General features: G+C 40.0%; 1 protein-coding gene across 6 annotated transcripts in view; it reads left to right on the forward strand.

The window, feature by feature from the left end:
• The window catches only part of Macrod2 (mono-ADP ribosylhydrolase 2), a 1,861,794-nt gene that overhangs the window by 533,719 nt on the left and 1,306,700 nt on the right, over positions 1-21,375 (forward strand). The window lies entirely within an intron of this gene.

The following is a 21,375-nucleotide window of genomic DNA, read 5'->3' on the forward strand; positions in this document are numbered from 1 at the left end:
GCTTCCTGGGGCTATGCCGCCAGTGCAAACTCTGGCTTTATGTTTGTGTTCCCGCTTGGGATCGGAAGGAGAGTGCTCTGAGACCTTGATGATGACTCAGAGCTCCCGGCCTGCTCCTGGGCAGAAGGCAGAATCAGGCTTAGGCAGGCGGAAGAGCATGGCGGATTCCTGCCGCCATACAGAGACGTGTTTTCAGACTGCACAGTGCTCTGCGAGTCAGATTTGGATGTAACTTGGATGAAAAGAATTTCTGTGCTGCACACTCAGTCTCAGAATTAAAGTGCTGAGTGCCGCTCCTACCTGGTGGCCCCAGAGCTAGCACAAAATGGTATGTCCTCCATTTTGAAATTTTCCTGACTCAGCAGCAGGAACAAACCTGTGTTGTTTTAAAATGCCGGCTTTCTGGGCCATCCTGCCAGGGCAAACTCTGACTGTTTGAGGCAGGAGGGCCGGCTACCGAGAGAGGACTTGAGTGTTGTCTGTTGTAGCTCGCTGGCTGGCAGGGACCTTGAAATGCTATAAACATGGCTGCAGCCTGTATTTCCGCCATGAGGCTGGAAAGCTAAGGAATGGACTGGATCTAGCTGGCAAAGCCACGCCTTTAGTCCTACTGATATTGCTTGGCAAATTAAAGGCTCTTGTGGTCAGAAAAAGAGAGATATACAGTAAAGAGAGATTCAAAGACAGAGAAAATTTCTAAATGGTTTAAAGTGTGTTAAAAATATATGCAAGCTGAAAGTTGAAGTTCTTAAAGCAAAAAACAAAAAAGGAAGAGAGTTGTTTTGTGTCCTAGTACACACCTTTAATCCCAACACTTGGGAGGCAGAGGGAGATAGACCTCTGTGACTTCAAGGTGTGGTAGCACACGCCTTTAATCCCAGTGCCTAGAAGGCAGAGACGAACAGATCTCTGTGAGTTCAAGGTATAGTAGTGTACGCCTTTAATCCCAATGCCTGGGAGGCAGAGACAGGCGGATCTCTGAGAGTTCAAAAACAGCCTGGTCTACAGGGTTATTCCAGGTCAAATATAAGCGCTCATAAAGCAAAAAGTTAACTTAGGAATGTCTCAGCTTAGATTCTTAAGCGCCTAATGATTTAAAGGCGCAAATCAAAAGTGCTCCTGGATAGTAAAAAATTGCAGATTCACAATAGGACAGATTCAGACCACGAAAGGAGTCACACTGTTGGATGAATGTACGTAGGCTTGGGAGAGAGAAGAAAAAGAATATAGAGAATAAAGTTAATGGTTTAAAAAGAAAAAAGTAAAAGTAAAGTCTTTAAAGAGACAGAGTACAGATAGTTATAGATATAAGTAAAAATAAGCCGCGTAAAGATGGAAAATTCACAGAGAGTCTGGATTATGTACATTGTGTTTTCTTTAAAATTTTTGACTGTGAAGGAGCTAAGTACAGACAGACATTTCATTATATGGGCTGCCCAGTGGAACCAGAATGGATATCATGAGGGTATGATTTCAGAATTTGGGTCTAAGGATATGATGCTTTGGAGAGAGTCTTCTTTTGTTTTCACAGAGGATGAGACTCTATGGATTTCTTCTATTCCGATTTGGTATGATGGACCACGTCCTCCTGAAGGGTTGCTGTGAACATCTTCAGAAAATTGCCTTGCTCAACTGCCAACTGAGATAAACCTGGCACACAGGTTACACCCTAAAATCATTAACGACGCCCCCATTCAGCAGGAAGCAGTTTGGAGAGAAAAAACTGCGCCCATGTTCCCAAATATAGTTTATAAATGTTCTTTTACATTTAAAGGGGGATATGATATAGGTATGAATAATTTGCATTAGTATAGATTTTGCTTTATTTATAGAGATTCAAGGTCAATTTTGTTATATGTATAAATGTTTCTGATGTAACTTTTACTTGATAACTGTTTTGTTATATGTAATTTTGCTATGTTAAGGTTAAAGCCTTCCTTTTTTTGTTTAAACAGAAAAAGGGGAAGTGATGTGGGAGTGTCATATATCAATCTGTTGATTTCATTGTTTAAGCAATAAAGAAACTGCTAGGCCCATTGGATAGGCCCACCCTTAGGTGGGTGGAGTAAACAGAACAGAATGCCGGGAGGAAGAGGAAGTGAGGTCAGACTCCACAGCTCTCCTCTCCGGAGCAGACGCAAGAGAGACGCCATGCTACCTGCTCCAGGGAAGACGCACACCATGCCCCAGTTCCGACCCAGGATGGACTTAGGCTAGAATCTTCCCGGTAAGCGCACCTAGGGGCGCTACACAGATGATTAGAAAAGGGCTAGTCCAGGTGTGAGAATTAGCCTAGAAGAGAATGGGCCAAGCAGTGTTTAAAAGAATACAGTGTCTATGTAATTATTTCGGGGCATAAGCGAGCCGGACAGGCGGCTGGGGTGTTTGGGGACGCAACCCTGCCGCCGCCCATATTACTACATTTTGTGTCTCTTCTCTAGCCTGTAAAATGTCAGTTAAGTAATAGTCCTTAACTTTGCCAACTAAATGTAATAACATAAGAAAAACAACCATACTATGTCTCACGCATAGCAAAACAAAACAAGACAAACAAAAAGCAAATGTCAGCAGTCATTTCTTTTACCAGTTTGACTAAAAATCCAGTTTTTCATATTTAAAGAATCTTTTTCCAGGTAGGGTCTAACTATGTAGCCAGGCTCGCTTCATCTTTCTTATCCATGTTCCTCTGCTTCTGGGGTTCTAGTGTTTCAGATGGGTCCCATTGCATCTGAGAAGTACACTGTCTATTAAGTTGCATTTATCCTGGGTTCATCATCACATGCAAAGGTCAATCATGTTCTGAGTAGCTTTGGGAGAAAGAGAGGCTATAATTTGGCTATTATACCTCATAAAACAGAAACATAAAATATCTGAGTAAAAAACAAGTATTTGGCTGCTGAAAGGGAAAAAAAAAAAAAACAGAGAAGCTGCTTGTTTGTGCTCTCACCAGGACCAGGTCAGGGGTGGACACATAGGTACTCTGTGGAGCTGCACTTCCTGCTCATGGTATAATAATAACCACCAATGTGGTCTTAGTAAATCTGTGTCGGGTTCTCGGAAGCATAGCCTTTCGCCACAAGAGGATCAGGAACGGTGAAACAATAGCTTTATGGGAAAATAGTAAGCTTTTTAGGAAGGCACACTTTGCTTCCTTTATCTGTGTAATATTTTCCCTGTTCTTAGCAACCTTTTAAAATGGATGATTTCAGATTACACAATGGATTATCCAGGTACAGATCTAACGTTTAAAATGTAAACAATGGCAATGTTCTTAAAAGACAGGAGGTAGGAGGTTATTATGTGTGAAAGGAAGTTGAAATGTGTTCTTTTTATTCTTGCCTGCCTTAACCTTTGCAGTTTTAATCACATTGGCATTTCAACATACTGGGCTTGTTTGTTAAGAGCTGTGTGTTGTTTATAGAGATTTTTAGGTGCAAATTACCTAGCCAGATGTTTAAACACCAAGAGGAAACAAGTTAAAGGCAGCGAACATGGTCTCCATTTATCTAGTACGCAGTTCTTATTAACAGTACATAAAAAAACAGGTGTTTGATCCCATATATGTGTGTATGTGTGTGCATATATGAACATATATATTATTCATGCATAACAATTTAGATAACAAAAATGAAAGCTAGAAAGGAAAAAAATTGAAATTCGTTAACTTTCCAAAATTTGGTGACTATTACAGGTAACTCAAATTTTGGTTATTGATTTCCATTGTCTTTTATGATTTGTTCGGACATATAACAGACACTGTAGTTTAAATCCCTGGTGAATGATACCAAATGATTGTGTGCCTATAAAATTATCTAATATCACTGGGAGAACATGGACTGAATGTGTATTTTAATGTGTTTGAGATACTCCGTGATGTTGGCTCCCAAAATAATCATGCTGGGAACATCAAGGATCTTTTAATATTGTTAGCTGTGGTATATTTCAAAGTGTTCTTTAAAAACATTAAAGAGAAATATTTAATTATAGAAATAAATGGAGAGAAAAATCAGATAATACTGTATCATTTGTGTCTTACTATATATCTATTTTTATCTCTCCTGATATATTTTTTATTTGGTTCGTTATGTATTATATGCATCTGTTGGGTGGTTTTTAAATATACTGAACTATATTAAAAAGAATCCCAGTTCCTAAATCTTCCTGAAAAGCTTAAAAGACTAAATATTTTCTCTGAGGCCCTATAGATTTGTTCTAAAATATTAATGTTTCTATTAAATCTTAATAAAGCATTAAAAGCAGTTACATGCTAGAAACTGGGCCCCAGGAATACGTTTTTGTCTTAATTCAGACAACATGAAAGTGCTAAGGTTGTTGCACTTTCCTCTGTTAGCTGAAGTGTGAGATATGGGATGCATCTGAGAAATGTAGATAGAGCCCAGAGAATCTGTTATGGACCATACGCTTTCCTGGAGCAGTGCTCTGGGTTTGTTGGTGTGCGCACATGCTTGTCCCTTCTTCCCCTCCAATAGTGATGTTCACTGTGGGCAAAGGAGCTTCTCATCTGATCACTTTTGTTTGAGGGAGTGGGTAACAGGAATTATTAGGAAAAAGGAAGATGCTAGCAAGATGAGATGCGGAGAGAACGAGAATGGACTGGAAAGGCCCAAGTGTCTGCCTGACTTGTATTTAGGAGTTTGTTAACTATGGAGATACAAAGCTTCCAGAGAAGGAGGCAGAGAAAAAAGAAAGAAGGAAAGAAAGAAAGAAAGAAAGAAAGAAAGAAAGAAAGAAAGAAAGAAAGAAAAAAAAGAGAAAGGAAGGAAGATCCCCTTCCCTCTGTCTTTGCTGGAGCTCACTTGCTTTTCCGTTATTTTCCCCTTTCTTCCTGCTTGCTCTGTTCTTAAAGTTAAGTCTGGGGTTCCTAATGTTATTTCAACACCATTAGCGAACTCAGTAGAACCGTAATCTTAAGGAACTATAAAGAATATTCTATTTGTACTGCATAATATTTAAATAAGAATCCACATTCAGCCATAAGTTGTAAAGTCCTAAACAAATAGCAAGTTTATTTACGTGTGTTTTCACCCCATCCACCTATGTAAATGCATGTCATTCTTAGGCTACCTGAAAATAGCAAGTAGCATTTCCTTCTAAAGGTCAAAGAACATTGTTGTTGCTGCTATTATTTTGATCACAGAGATTGCCCAACTTCAAGTGGCAAATATTTACATAAAATAGGCTTATAAATTAGTCTATGGCTCACTCTGTAAGTGAGGCTGGGAGGTGGTGTGGCGGAGTGCATAATTTCAGAGCCTTAGCTGGGCTCCATGGTTAAGGGGCTGTGTGATCTTGGGACAATTATTCCAGTCTTCTTTTCCTTAATGTCTTTGTTTATAAAATGATCATAAAACCATGGTAATTCCCTCATAATACTGATAAGAGAATTGTTCACTTACTCTAAGCACAGAACAGTATTTAGAACACACAAGCTCTTCACAATTTAGTGATTTTGTACTTTGGTGACATATTGGAGTCACCTGGGGAGTTGGTGGCCACCTACTGCACACCTCACAGTGAAATCAGAATCTCTGGAGGTGGGGACCCCCTGCCGTGGGGTTTCTCAGTTGCTGTGGTGAGCAGCTGGAGAGTCAAGCCACTGCTATAAATGTTGGGGGTAATTATCCTGCTGACAAAATTATAAACTTCCTAAAGGGAGCACTCACCGTTCTAAGACTTCACTTTCCCCTCGCTCAGTTACTTGTAGTTAACCAAGGTCTGCATGTATTTTTAGTAAATTCCACAGGTTAACAATTCCTAAGTTTGGAATTGTTGTTCTGAATAGCAAGACAAAAATCTCATTCCATTTCTTCTGCTACAATATGAATCATTCCATTGCCCAGAATATTTATATTTTATATTCTACCCACACCACTATGGAGGAAGGTCAGGGAGAAAAGGAGGGAGGGAGAAAGAGGGGGAGAGAGAGTGAGAAAATCTTCACCTAATGTATTTTGCTGTGATTATTATGTTCTATTATTTTATATTGCTCTTAATGTTTTACTGTACCCAATTATATAATTGAAGGCCACCATAGGTGAATGTGTGTGTGTGTGTGTGTGTACACAGGAGAAAGGGTTTGGTATTCTGTGGCTCCACACTGCATATATCCTGTGAATAGGTGCCAATTACCATGCGATTTCTTTATAGTCTCCTCCCTAGTGCAACAAGCTCAGTACCTTATTTGTAGCTAATTCTCATTAAATACTATCAATTAAAGAAAACATGTTGATGATTTTTCAACTGTGTAAAGACCTTGCAGTACCTCAGAGGTGCTAATTTTCAACACTAATTATTCATTCCCTCATTTATTCTTTTATGTATGCTACACTTGAAGTTAAACACTGAGGACATATATGATGGGAAAATACAGTCCTTGTTCTGCAGACTTCACAGTTCAGTGCATGATAAAGAACATAAATGAACGCATGCATGAATTTAGTGGATGGGAAACTGCCCATGCTCCGGGGCTGTGTTGGAATCTGTGTTCTCTAGGAAGCAGCCTAAGGAGAGCATGTAGTCCATTTGTTAGGAAATGCTCTGGGGAGCAACACCTTTGTGTGGGTGGGAAAATGAAGGGTGTTAAAGAAGTGTGACTGAGCGGGGAGAGAGTTCAGTATCCACAAGGATGCTTTCAGCAAACCCCACGAGAAGCTCTGAAGCTGAAATGGCTCTTTAGAGATCTCCTAGATGGGACTGAGGGAGACTAGTATTTATTCCTTCATTTATTAGTAAGTACTTGGAGGTAGCAGCTACTGGAAGGCAGGATTTCAATGAGCCATGTTTCTTTACCTGAAGCAATGCCCAAATAAAACTTATAACTCAGCCAGTGTGTGTGTGTGTGTGTGTGTTTGTGTGTGTGTGTGTGTGTGTGTGTGTTGGGGGGATCCTGTATTTCTAAGGGAGAATTTGGGTAGAGTATCACAATCTCATCACATGCAATAAAAATAAATTATTATTAATAATAATAATAGAGAGAGAGAAAGAACAAGAAATGTTGTCTTGGACCAAAGAAGAAAGAACTTACACTTACTTAAGGAGAAGGTGAGTATGAACCGGGTTCCCTCTCTCAAAGGCATTTTGTTTCAATTTGAAGGTTATTTCTAGGTAAGACATCATAAGGCTGCTGAGAAATGGGTACAGTAGAGGTAAAGATGGGAAAATATGACATCTTGACTAGATTTTATGCATCTAAGTCTAGTGGGCATGTCTCCAAAGCTTAGGCTTAACATGACTATCGAACAGGTAAGAAAATGTACAGCTCTGACCTAGAAAGATGAGTACAGGGCTGATATGGAGGAATAGAGCAGAGCAGGTCTTAGTATTTGACAGATTCAGGAGCAAGCCAGTGACACCAACCAACAAAATAAGGAGGGAACACCCGAGAAAAGCAGAGGGGTAAAGAACTTCGAAGTGCAGAGGCAGATGGGAAAAACCATTGATACAAACTCACAGCAAACTGGAGATTTCTGTGTGTATAATGTGGCCTTGTGATTGGTGGATAAGATAGAGCTGTAGCTTTGGGAAGAACAAGAGGGTCCACAAAGGCCATGCCCTTGATATATTATTATAAGGGGGAGGAACAACAGGGTTAAAGTTGTGCACAGAGCCTTGGGAGAAACGCAAAAGTAGATTGTTCATATTAATTTGAATCGTCACAGCCTTATATCATGGGGATTTCAGGTCGTTTTTGGCCTTCAAGGGAAGCACATAAGAAATCAGAGAAGTCACATCAGAGCACTGGCCTGGATGATGTCAGACACAATTGAAGTTTATCCAGAAAGCCAAGCATCAGTATTCTCATATTATAATCATCCCTTTCAAGTCTCTAGGAACTTATCTTTTCTTCTCATCCCTGATAAAAAAATAGTCCTGTATACCACAGTGTTGTTTCTCCAATTACAGGCCATCTAGTCGTGAAGCATCCATAGGTGCATGCTTGGACTTTAATTCTCTTTGAGTGAATTTTGGTGAATAGTATTCTTATGAGCAGGAGGGTGTTCTGAGAACTTGAAAATGATGTTAAGTGTAAGGTCACCCCCGGTGATTCAATTTTGAGAGTAAGCCTTTTTATGATTTGAACAAAATGGAAAATTAAGTCATACTTGTAGCTTCTTAACCTTGGAAGGAGGTCCTAGAATGATATAAACACTGCCTTCCATGGGACTCAGCTGTTGGATGCTGGATGTCATAATCTCTTTTGATTCTCTCTCATGAAAGTGAAATGGGAGAACTGATCACCCTGTAATTTGTCATTATGAAGGAAGTTTCCTACTTCATCTTATTATCTAAGGTCTTTTATTTAAAAACAGTTTAAACGGCACCAATTTCAAAATGAGCTGGGAGGTAACATCATTACTTCCCAGCCAATGAGTGTGCATAATTTCTGATCTGTGTACCATCTCTTCCTGTTCTAAAACCTTGGAAAAAGTAATTGAAACACAGACACTTGCAAGTCTCAATTTTATTGCTTTGCAATGAAATTTCAATTTGGAGTTTATCTGGTTGTGGTCTCCCAATTTGTTTCAAAGGAGGATAAATCACACTCGTTGGGAAGTTCCACTCATATATCATCCATTACCTGAACTACTTCGCTCGACATTGCCAATCACAACAGTAACCCCGCTGTAATTAGATCCCAGCCTTGGCTAGATTGGCTTCTTTCCTCTCTCTTTATCCTTCTAAATCCAATGAAGTCCTTTGAAGTGGCTAATATTTCATTCTAACTCATCAGTATGTCTCTCCAAGCGGTCAGTCATTCCTTCTTCCTTGGTTAGGGCTCTAAAGAAAACATTTGGAGCAGTGACTTGCTCTAACGATTTACCACCCATAAAACTCGTATATTAGTGTTGACTTTATATTTGAAAATTTACTTTTCTCTCTCTTGTTTTGAGAAAGGATCATGCTAGATAACCCATGCTAGCTTTCAACTTGCTATCTGCTCTCCTACCTTAGCCTCACAGATGCCAGTTTATACCACCATGTCTAACAGTTTATATCCTTTTGTTTCTTTATAAACAAACCCTGCTCTTTGGATCCTACCTATGATTCTGTGCCTGCTTTTGGGTTAGTTATGCAAGCCACTCTTCCTTTATTAGCAAAGCTACTAAGCCTACCCTCTCATTTTCTTGAGTATTTTTTGAAATATAAAACTCAGGAAAAAAAACAAACAAGCTTCATGTAGGTTATGTAAAAGATCCTCTGCATTAGAAATTAAACCGATAAAATGAAATTCTCCCCTCTGAAGACTTAACCTTACTCAAGTGCTTTTTTTCAGTTCTTTGTGTGTGTGTGTGTGGGTGATATATACTGGTAATATAGACTCATATCTCATTTGTTTGCTTACTAATAAAGTCCATATACTGTGAAATTAGCTGAATTTAAATTGTGTCTATCACTGAAAGTCGGAGCCCTTCAGTCAAAGCCTGACAATGGGACTGTAGGTACAGTTCAGTGACGGAGCACTTGTTTGTCTTATGTGTGAAAGCCTCAGGTTTGATACTCAGCTTTACAAGTGCAAAGATCTTTTAAATAGTAGAACTAGACTTCAGGGTAAAACCTTGGATGGAAGGGATAGCTACAAACAGGAAATTTCCTCGGTCTTTCTTATTTTGGGCAAAGAGGGGAACAGTAATTAAATCCTTGAAAGCTACTTGAAATAAGCTAGCAGTCTATGTTTTAACCCTCCATATCCTGCAAATAATTTTGTTAATCAATGTATTCCAAGTATCAAAAACCAGACCTGACAAGTAGAATGCCCTGTGGATTAATTTACTAACTATGCGAATGATGAGTAAGCAGGGGCAAGGGAAAGGAAAACAGAAGAGCAATTACCTTCCTCTCGAGGCAGTCTTCTTTCTCCACCTATCATGACCTCACCAGTTGTTGCTAGTGCTGGGAAAAGACTGCCTGTGTTCAAATTCCTGACTTGTCTCTTCATCATGCTTTGATTTTCCTGTCGTGGAATAATAGACACTTCTTATATGGTTGCTGCAAAGGTTCAGTGAGTCACATTCTATAGAGCTGTGACACCTAACACACAGTTGACACTCAGTCTGAAGGAACTACTCTACTGGGAAGGGAAATAATGGTGTACTGAAACTCACAAGACCCCTCCCATGGAAGATAATTTGAATTTAATGACTATTCCTTAAATAATGAAGAATCATGGAGTTTTAAGGTCAGCCTTTAAAGGCTTACACATTTTTCCATATTTCTCAAGCCCCTAACCTTAACCAAAGTCATGTTGATATCTTCCAACCAGTGTGATGTACTCATGTACATCATGGAGAGCTGAACATCTGAAAAATAAATATTATGAATTTTTGGCATTTATTGTTTACTTGTCATGGTAAAATCATTCAAACTCTTAAAATGTTGCCTTTCCTCATAGAGTAAAAATATGTTTTGCATTGAATATCAAGACATATACATACAAAGTACCAGATGCATAAGAGGTAAATAATAAATTTTGAAGCAGTAATTATGGTAGTAAACCTTGGATGGAAGGGATTAGGATGACATTCATTACACTTTACTAGGTAAATGTTCTACTGTTTCATTTGCTAGCATCTTCAGAAAGTTACAATGTGGTTTCTAAGTAACCAGTGTCATGAAAGTATCTGGTCTCAGAAGCAATATCTATCTGCCAGATCCCACAACCATTCAGTCCCAAAGAAATACATAGAGGCTTATAACAATTAAAAATTATTTGGTATGTGGGATGTCCCGCCATATGCTATGAATATGTTTTATTACCTTTGGATAATAAAAAAGCTGCTTGGGTCTGTGGCAGGGCAGAATAGAGCGAGGCAGGGAAAACTAAACTGAATTCAGGATGAAAGAAGGCAGAGTCATGGAGGGAGATGGCATGTACCTGTGGAAAGAGAAAAACACTGGAACCTTACTGGTAGGCCACAGTCTTGTGGTGATACATATATTAATATCAGTGGGTTCATTTAAGATGTAAGAGCTAGCTAGAAATTTGCCTAAACCATCAGCCAAACAGTGCTATAATTAATATAGTTTTGTGTATTTATTCGGGTCTGGGCAGCTAGGAAATGAATGCAAAGCCTCCAATGACTACAGCTTGGCCTACTAGCTCCGGTTTATTTTTAACTAGCTCTTATAACTTGAATTAATCCATAATTCTTATCCGTGTTTAGCCACGTGGCTTGATACCTTTTCTCCGTGCAGCATTTTTATTTTGCTTCCTCATCATCTGGTTGGTGACTGCAAACTGAGCCTTTCCTCTTCCCAGAATTCTCCTAGTCTGGTCGCCTTGCTTTTATGTCCCATCTGGCCAATCAGCATTTTATTAAACAAAGAGAAGTGACAAATTTTTAAAGGGTATAAGAGCATTATCCCACAACAATATCTTTGTTCTTGAAATTTCTGGTAGCTTGTATATGAATACCTTGTTAAAATGATAGCATGATTTCAGAGATTTCTCTGATTCCAAAGTCTAACATGTATTAGGTTGTTTCTTGGAGTCCTTCTTTATCAAAAATATGTAGAACAATATCAAAAAATGTGTAGAGTAAGGAAGGAAGGCAGGCGGGAAAGAAAGACCTCTATCTTAGTTTGTATATACTTTGACAACAGCCAACAGGGTCCCCAACATATGAATATTGTTGGGGGTCACAGGAGGGGAAGGAAATTTAAAAGTGGGTTCAGTCTCTTAACATAGCTCTTTGGCCATAGCACTTGTGTCTGATATTAGTTACTTTGAAGCAAACAGTAAGCTAGTATGCCAAATATTTGGTGAGCAGAAATGTGAATGTGTCTCCTCTTCTGACATGGTAAAATTGCACCTCTCTTCCCAGTTCAATAAGTAATGATTATATAATTTTCATCGACTATCAAAACATTCATAAAGATAATATATCACTTCCTTGAGGGAGCTTTGAAATACAGTGAGAAATTTGGACTGTTTGTTCCTTTCGTTGAAGTGATCCAGATGCTCATTGCTTTAACTGTCTGGGAATCTGAGTAAAGAAGGAAATCAGAGGTCCACCAACCTAAGATGGGCTTGTAGGATTAATAACAATGGCTTTTCATTATTTTCTAGAGTGTGGAAAGCTGTCTATAACATATAGTAGCATACTAAGAAGGAATGCATCAATTAATTTGTAAAAGTTACAAAGTAGTTTTCTGTTGTTTACCTGCTAGAGTTCATCAAGCTTAAAGAGCAAAGGAACTTATTATGGTATCCTAGGAAAAAAACCAGTTATTATTACCCTTTGATTGGTTTATTTCACAAGTGGTTTTTGCATGACAGCTATACAGGCAATGTTTGGAAATGAGAAGTAAGGAGCCTGTGCTAGTTACAGCTGTAGACCGGAGCTGGGCTGTCAACTTGTTTTCTACTAAAATCAGGTCTAGTGATCCATCTGCTTTAATGACAGGATATTGGAGACAATGTGATCTTCCTTATACACTGTAGTGGTTTGAGAGAAAATGGCCCCAAGGGGGTGGAACTATTGGGATATGTGGCCATAGTTAAAGGAAGCGCGTCAGTGGTGGGCTTTGAGATCTCTTTTGCTTAAATTTCTCTCAGAGTAACAGTTGCTCTACTTCTTGTTGTCTCTGGTCAAGATGTAACACTCTCATCTTCAGCACCACATCTGCCTACACACTGGCATGATGATCTGAAGAACATCATGATGATAATGGACCGGATGTTTGAACCTGTAAAAGAGTCACCCCAATGAAATGTTTTCCTTCTAAACATGGTGTCTTTTCATAGCAATAGCAAACCCTTACTAAGACAGAAGTTCGTGCCAGAAGTGGGCTATTGCTGTGACAGGCCTGCCCATGTGCTTGTTTGGAGGAATTTGGACTTCAGTACTTCGGGTTATGAAAGCAGGGGAGTGATTTAAGTGTTGCTCAATGGGCCATACTAGTAGGAACATGGAAGAAAATGGTGCTGCCTGTGATTTGATGAGCTGTGGGGTCTTGCTCTAGATGTTACAGAGAAGAAGAATTTTAGTGTGCTGCCTAGAGATCATTCTTGTGATATTTTGGTGAAGAAAGTGGCTGCCTTTTGCCCTTGTCTGAAGAGTCTGCCTGAGGCTAAAGTCGAGAATTTTGAGTTAATTACATTGGCAGAGGAAATCTTAAAACAGCCTAGTATACACTCTATTTTGTGGCTACCAGTGTTAACTCTAATGAAGATGTATAATGAAAAGGAGCAAGCTGAGAAAGGAAAAATATTCAAGGAAAAAAGGGGCACCAGAAAGTGGAATGGATCTAAATCCTGTGTTCAAGGAGATAAATGGATTAAGAAATGGAATAAAAGGAGTGGTGGCCTCAAGGCAAGATTCTACCCAGCTATGTTTTCAATTTGTGAAAAGGAATTAAAGAAAAGTTTAGAGTCAGGTGTGGTGGTGCATGCCTTTAATACCAGGACTGGGAAGGCAGAAGCTGGAAGATCTCTGAGTTCCAGGCCAGTCTGGTCTACAGAGCAAGTTTCAGGACAGCTAAGCTTAGGCAGTGAAGGACAGAAAGCTGGTGAAGATATAACTGAACAAAAAGTTCCTGTTCTAGCCCTAGTAAGCAGCAGAAGCTTGGCCACTTTGGCCACATGGTTCTGACTTTAGAGTTCAGGATAGAAGAAGGGGGTTACAGAATTTGTCTCTGCACCTAAAGAAAGCCACTGAAACCAGGCCTGTGTCAGGGGCTGTCCCTGAGGAGGCCTAGTAGAGAGATCATTGTGTGAAGCTGCGAAGTTGAAGCCTGGATTGCCTAGGAGAATCTAATATGTTGGAGATGCTAGAGTTGTGGGACACCTGTCGAGAAGAGCTGCTAACAGGGAGTGAACACAGCTAAGAGAATAAAGTGTGTTGCAGGCAACAGAGCTGAACAGAGTTGGAGATCTGAAGAACATTTTGACATGAGACAAGACATAGAGCTTGCTGAGTTTGGAGTTTGCCCAGGTGGTTCTTGGTCTTGCTTTTGTCCAGTATTTTCCTACTAATCCTTCCCTACGTATTGGGATGTTAATGTATATCCTGTGCCATTAGATGTTGGAGGTATATGACTTGCATTTTTCTTGTGATTTTTATAGGAGGATTGCAGTTATGAGATGGCCATTAAGACTTTAAACTTTGAAACAAGTTTGAGACTGTGATAGACTATAGGGATTTTGGAGTTGAAATGAATGTATTTTTTTTTTTGGCACTGTGATATAGCTATAAGCCTTTGAGGGTCAGAGTGGAATGTGGTGGTTTGAAAGAAAATAGCTGGCAAAGGAAGTGGCACTCTTAGGAGGTGTGGCCTTGTTTGAGGAAGTGTCACAGTGAGGGCAGGCTTTGAGGTCTCTTTTGTGTAAGTTCTCTCAGAGTGACAGTCACTCCACTTCTTGCTGACTTCTGGTCAAGAAGGAGCACTCTCTGAGGTAAGCCAGACCCAAAAAGAGGAACATGGGATGTACTCATTCATATTTGGTTTCTAGTCATAAATAAAGGACATTGAGCCTATAATTTGTGATCCTAGAGAAGCTAAATAAGAAGGTGAACCCAAAGAAAAACATATAGGCATCCTCCTGAATATTAACTTTCATCAGACAATGAAAGGAGACAGAGACAGAGACCCGCATTGGAGCACCGGATTGAAATCTCAAGGTCCAAATCAGGAGCAGATGGAGAGAGAGCACGAGCAAGGAACTCAGGACCGCGAGGGATGCACCCACACACTGAGACAATGGGGATGTTCTATTGGGAACTCACCAAGGCCAGCTGGCCTGGGTCTGAAAAAGCATGGGATAAAACGGGACTTGCTGAACATAGCGGACAATGAGGACTGCTGAGAACTCAAGAACAATGGCACTGGGTTTTGATCCTACTGCACGTACTGGCTTTGTGGGAGCCTAGGCAGTTTGGATGCTCATTTTACTAGACATGGATGAAGGTGGGTGGTCCTTGGACTTCCCACAGGGCAGGGAACCCTGATTGCTCTTCAGGCTGATGAGGGAGGAGGACTTGATCGGGGGAGGGGGAGGGAAATGGGAGGCGGTGGTGGGGAGGAGGCAGAAATCTTTAATAAATAAATAAATAAATAAAAAAGGAGCACTCTCAGCTTCAGCAGCACATCTGCCTACATAGATCCACGCTCCCCCCACATGATGATAATGGATCAAACCTCTGGAATTGTAAGCAAGCCACCCAAATTAAATGTTTTCCTTATAAGAGTTGCTGCGGTCATGGTGTCTTTTCACATCAATAGAAAACCCAAGCAAGACAAGCACTTTCCTATCTTTTCTTTTCTGTGGTTGAGATGGATTCACTGAATACTTAGGTAACTTCAAAGGTAGATTCTTAATTCCTTATATCTCTTCTGTAGAAGCCAACGAAGAAGACAACATCAGCAAGTGAAGGAAAGCATAGGTTTCCATCGTCCAAGCAGAGGACGGCAGACCTCAAGAATTTCCACACAGAATCTCCTGGTACTAGCAAGGAGACTGAGAATAATGAACTCACTTGTGGATCCTGCCACTGACTGGCCATGTGACCTGAGGCAAGGCACTTAATCACTTTGCATCTCAGTTTCCTCATCTCAAAAATGAGGATAATAACACTGGCCTAAGTCACAGGGGTGCCGTGTGGATAAACTAATTAATGATTGTAAAGTACTTTGAAAGTGCAAAGTGTTGTATAATTGTTAGGTACTATTATTAAGAAGTGTTATTAGTGTGTTGTGTTTAATTTTTGTTAGGGTGTCTTTCTGCTTTGAAGTCAGCCTCCACGTGGACTGTGGCTTTGAGATAAATTTACAGATGTGCTATTCGAGTCCCTGTTTGCCTGGAAAAAAAAAAGTCCTTGGTAGCTAGCATAATCATCACTGTGAGAATATCTCTTCATGATTAAAAAAGGATAGAACATGAATGGCTAGAGCTTTAAATTACCAATGGGCTCTTTAAGCCCTCACGTGTCCCTGTGTTGCAGGAATGTCTAATAGTGCAGACTTTGCAGCCTTAGGCATTTTCTGCTTCACCACAGCAGAGGCCGTGCTCTTGCTCAGATAACCTGAAATCAGCTGAAACGGCTCTTTGCCATTTTCCCACAGTGTTTGTTTCAAGGATGAAACTAAGTGATGTGTCCTCCAGAGAAGAGAAATTCTTATCTTTGACTGTGATTTTCATTTTGGAAATATTAAAACCCCAGCCCAAATTAATTTTCATCTGTTTTATGGCTTCTCTGTTGGGAAATGTGCTTCTTGTATACATAAAAACAAGGCATCCCTTTGAAGGCCAAGTGTTCGCCGTGTTTATAGATGACTGCCTAGTGTAGCTAGACAGCATTGTCTTTGAGGGAAAATCAGCAGTCCAGCCTTGGGAGGGTTTCTCATTAGCTGTGTGTGTGTTGACAAAATAACTTAAAACTTGACTGAAGTGTGTGTGCAGAATAATTCCTGTTTACCTAGTCAACCTCTGGAAGTGTGAAAGAAAACAAACTCTTCGAAAATTATTTCACAATGACAATAAGCTATTTAAGTTGCACTATACTTTTGGGCGTTATAAATTATTTAAGCTTTGATTATGAGTTAACAAGATGTTAAGTATATTTTCATGAGAAGTACAGATGAACTCAAATACTTCCATTAAATTGTCCCATACTCCAACTGATATTTTATATCCTCTGTATTGTGTCCATTACTGTTTGAGTTCCTAGGAGAGGGCTCATCTACTGAGGATATCGGGGGAGGCACCATTAGGTTCTTCTTTGTATGTAACTTTTTATGATGTTCTAAGTTGCCACAGCCTGGACAGTTGTCTTTGGAAAACCTGACTGTGGTAGTGAAAGAATAAGGAAGACAGATACATCTAGAAAATCTGGATTCAGGCGGTCTGTGTGCACTATGGTGGAATGGCACCCACTACTACAACCATCAGGCACCTCGAGGTATTTATTATGTCCAGCCCAGGGGGCGGGGCTGGCTATTCACAATAGGAAGTCTCTGTCTTTGAGCCCTTTCAGACAGTAAACATCCAAGAGAAGGAAGCTGCAGTTGTTAAAATTTGCACAAACAGGTCAATTGTTTGTAAACATTCTTATTTACACCCACCTTCAACATTTGCTGTTAAATTAAAGGAAGGTTTTAATATTTCACTGAGCCTCACCACGGGAGAGGAAGGCTTTGCCAGATTCCTGTGGCTAAGAGGCATTTGTCCTTGAGATGGCCACACCCACGCCAGCAGTGCACCTTCACTCAGGACTTCATTCACGCTTTACACTTTCCTTCAAGGATTTTTTTGGTCCCACACTAAATATATACAGGAGAATCAAATTTCCTGATCCTAATTTACTCTCACCAAGGTGTTTACATCATGGAGGCACAGCCACCTTAGCAACCGTTTACCACCAGCAGGAGCCAAAGGAAAGAGCAGTGGCGGAGTCTATAGGGTTTATCTCCATAGCAGTGGTGTTGGAATCCTCCCTGTAGTGAATCGTACAACACCAAGAGAAGGCAGTCAATAGGCACTTTCTAAGAAAAGAAGACCAAAAGATATTAGGGATTTGGGCACCGTTGTCCATTTTCTTTGTTAGTATTCCATCTTCTTTAGATTTAGAAATCTGTAGGCAGACATGCACAGCAATAATCTTTTAGAAATCACCAGGAATTATGCATACAGTCAGATTTTGTCAGATACAAAACAAAACAAAAATCCAAAGAATCGTTCTAAAGTCTAAGTCATAGAAGTGTTCCTAAGATTTGATGATATTATACCACACCAGGGCCTGGACACTTCCAGAAGTTTCTGAGAGAGCAGAAGTTTTCAGATAATAATCTAGGATCAGAGGTTTTGTATGCTGAGGCTTATCTTTGAGGTGCCACAATTTTCTTCCTAAGATATGATTCTTTTTGTGACGTTCTAAATATTTACAAGAAAAAAAATCCATAACCCATTTATCTACTCTCCAAAAAGTATTTACTTAATTAAGCAGTACTCACTATTGCAAAGTGCCCAAGAAAAGGGCAGTGGAAGAGTCTGTGAAATTCACTTTGTTGTTTGTCTGAGTGGCATAATTCCTATGGTGAGTTCTTTGTGGTACCTAGGCCCTCCTTTCATAACTAACGATCTATTCTCCTCCCTCCTGGGAGTACTGTCTGCTGATGACTTAGCCTATTACTGAATTTGGCAGCTGTTCAGGAATGCATACCTTCAACAGGGTCCTACTTGCCTTCTGAGGCAACTCACATCTAATAACTGGCCAATATTGACAGTGAATGCTACAGCCTTGACTTTTGTGGTGGAACAACTCTTGCAGGCTAATCCATCACCACATCTCTCCAGTAGACTGGAGTGAATCTGGTATTACAACTGAATTACAGAGTAATTTATTTTTTCTAACAAACTATCAGAGCAATATGAAAGTCAATTCCCTTCCACCAAGGCCAATCTAGTGTTAAGTCTACTGTGGAAAGAATCCCAAAGGTTCTTTAGGAACTGAGAGAACGTCAGTGGGTCTGGGTCAAGTGTCCAGAACACAAAGGGACATAAGAGAGAGCTCCTTAACTTTGGAGAAATCACTTGTGATTTACAATTCAACATTCTGGCAAAGGCTTTGGGAAACAATGTTAACATATTGTGAGAATGGTTCTTGGAAGCTGGGAAAAAGTTTCTGCCAACACTATAAAAATAGATATGCCATGCAAGACGTAGATGAAGGAATCAAAAGCCTCAGAGATGTTATCTTAGTACACAAGAGGTTGGAAGACCAACCAGATGGCCATGTTCTACAGGAGGATCCAGAGCCAATGACATAATTAAAACATTTGTGAACAGATCACCACTATGAAAAGCCAGGTGGTGGTGGTTATCCTCTACTGGCCACAGATGGCCAACAAGATAACCATTGTTGAACTCAATTCTGTAGCCAAAGCATCATGGTGGGGATTACACTGACCTCTAGACACACAATGAAACAACCTTTCAGTGGGTGACTGAGAACTACTATAACCTCCATCCAGCTTCAGGGGCATAGTTTGCAACCACTGATCTGGAACATCCATTTCTTTCCATCTTTCTCAGAGAGAAGGAACAGAGCAATTCACATTCCTTGGAGTAAACAACAGTTCATATTTAGTCTTGCCCCAAGGCTACCCTTGGCCCATTATGGGAAATGGGCTGTCTGACTGTTCGGCTGAATTTCACATGGCCCTATTACTTGGTGACAGAAAGTTGGTCTGACTGAGCATCAATGAGTGGCAATGATAAAGCTTGCATGGTGCCAAAGATAATAATAATAAGCCTTTTGGAAACCTTAATCAATCAGTGAAGATTTTAAGAATCTGAAGCATGTTCTATGTCTTCTTCAAAGTAAAAGGAAAATGATTACAACACTCACTTCCCACCACTAAGGATGAAGCAGGAGACTTGGCAGCCTTCCTTTGCTTGAGGTGGAATGTGAAACTCTTAACATACTTCTAACAATATATTATGCGTATGGGTCTTTTGCCTACATGTATGCCAGTTCCTGCAGAAGCCAGAAGAAATCACTAGATCACCTTTAACTGGAGTCACAAATGGTTGTGAGCAGCCATTTGGGTACTAGCAAACAAATCTTAGTCCTCTGGAGGAGCAATCTGTGCTCTTAACTGCTGTGCCTTCTCTCCAGACTCTAGTTATAATCATTTAAAACTCAAAGCCACTCTTAGTGGGGCTGAGACTGGGAAGAGCCCAAATATCAATTTCAAGCCACATTGAAGGCATCCCTGTTACCAAAGTTACATAATCTGGCAGATCTGTGGTAACTCCCAATAAGGAAGTTGTAAAACAGATTCACAGGATGAAGGAGGCAAAGCTATGGTATCAGAAGGTAATGATTACACATCTTTTGGAAATATCAGTCGTCTGGTTTGTTCTTCTGAGTGCTGTAATATGGAATGTCTAAAGATGAAATATCAAGTAAGTAGCTAGGGTTGGCCACATGGATGGTGCATGCAATAAGTCACAAAGTTGGGGTCTCCCACAGCAATGAACAAAAGTGTTTTATCTGGAATTAAATACAACTAAGACCACTGGGACCACAAGTACCTGCTTCAGGGACCATTATTTGTTACGTAGACATCAGCCTTGGAAATTTGTCCAGGAAAGTAGATGATACAGAAATTCTAGACGAGCTGCTTCCAGGCACTGAGTACTGACTGTTGAAGTAAGTGGATCTGAGCAGTCAAAGGGATGATCTGCAATGCAAGCTGTGTGTGTCATTCAGCTCCTCCCTGTAGGAATGAGACATCTGTCCCCTCAGCTGTTATGAGTGTTGGCTTCTGATGACTCAAAACTAATTCCCTCAAGGGGAATTTACCTCTACTGAAAGTGGCTGTCGGTATTAGCTTTCCATCACTGTTACAAAATACCCCAGATAATTTAGTTCTGAAAAAGAAGATTTATTTGGACGGATAGTTTCTTAGCTGCCAGTCCAGGATGGGGCGAACCTGTTGACAACTCTCTGTAGGGGTGTCAGCTGACAACAGAGAAGAGTTTATTACAAAGAAAACTGTTCACTCCATGGCCAGAATAAAAGAAGAGAGAGAGAGAGAGAGAGAGAGAGAGAGAGAGAGGACCAGGGTCACACACATAGTCTTCTTCCAAGCTAGACATCCAATGACATACGAATTTTGCATGGGCCCCACCTCCCAAAGTTGCCACCACTTCCTAATAGGACACCCTGGGGATTAAGCCTTTAACACAAGGATCTTTCAGGATATTTCTCATCCAAACCACAGCATTATCTCACTAAAATCATGGCCTGTATGCAAGAGTATAACAATCTAGCTCCATTGCTTTGATGGAGACCAATTCTGAATTAGAGGTTCAGAGGTTACAAAAGAAGCAACTAAGGTCTCCAGTGATATTGCATTGTAGCACAGGCTCTCTGTTGATCATGGCTTCTCTCACTTCCTCACAGGCATCATTCTTGAGAATGTGCCTCAATAAATTTGTATATAAGCCTGTCTGTGATTGTTTTGGAGGAATAGAGCATAGGCCCTACTGGTCAACATTAAAATACAATTTAATTAAAAACAGTCATGTAAAGTTACTAAATTTTCACTATTAGCACATCTCAAGACATTCTCAAGTTTTCTTTTTACATGTTGTGGTATTTAAAGTGTATGTTTTACATGTACACACGTATGCTCACATATATGCAAATGTTTGCAATTTACTATACACACACATACATGTAAAAGGGAGAAAAGATAATATATCTGATATTCAATTTGACCCAGTAGAGTACTTGCTATGTCAGGCATCTGGATTCAGTGACACCTAATGCCAGATGTCTGGCTTCAAGACCTGTTTGAAAGAGGGACAGTTAAATATACTGACAAAAAAAATACATTAAGATTAAT

This window comes from Microtus pennsylvanicus, chromosome 2 (assembly GCF_037038515.1).
Source record: "Microtus pennsylvanicus isolate mMicPen1 chromosome 2, mMicPen1.hap1, whole genome shotgun sequence".
In the NCBI taxonomy this organism is placed as follows: domain Eukaryota; kingdom Metazoa; phylum Chordata; class Mammalia; order Rodentia; family Cricetidae; genus Microtus; species Microtus pennsylvanicus.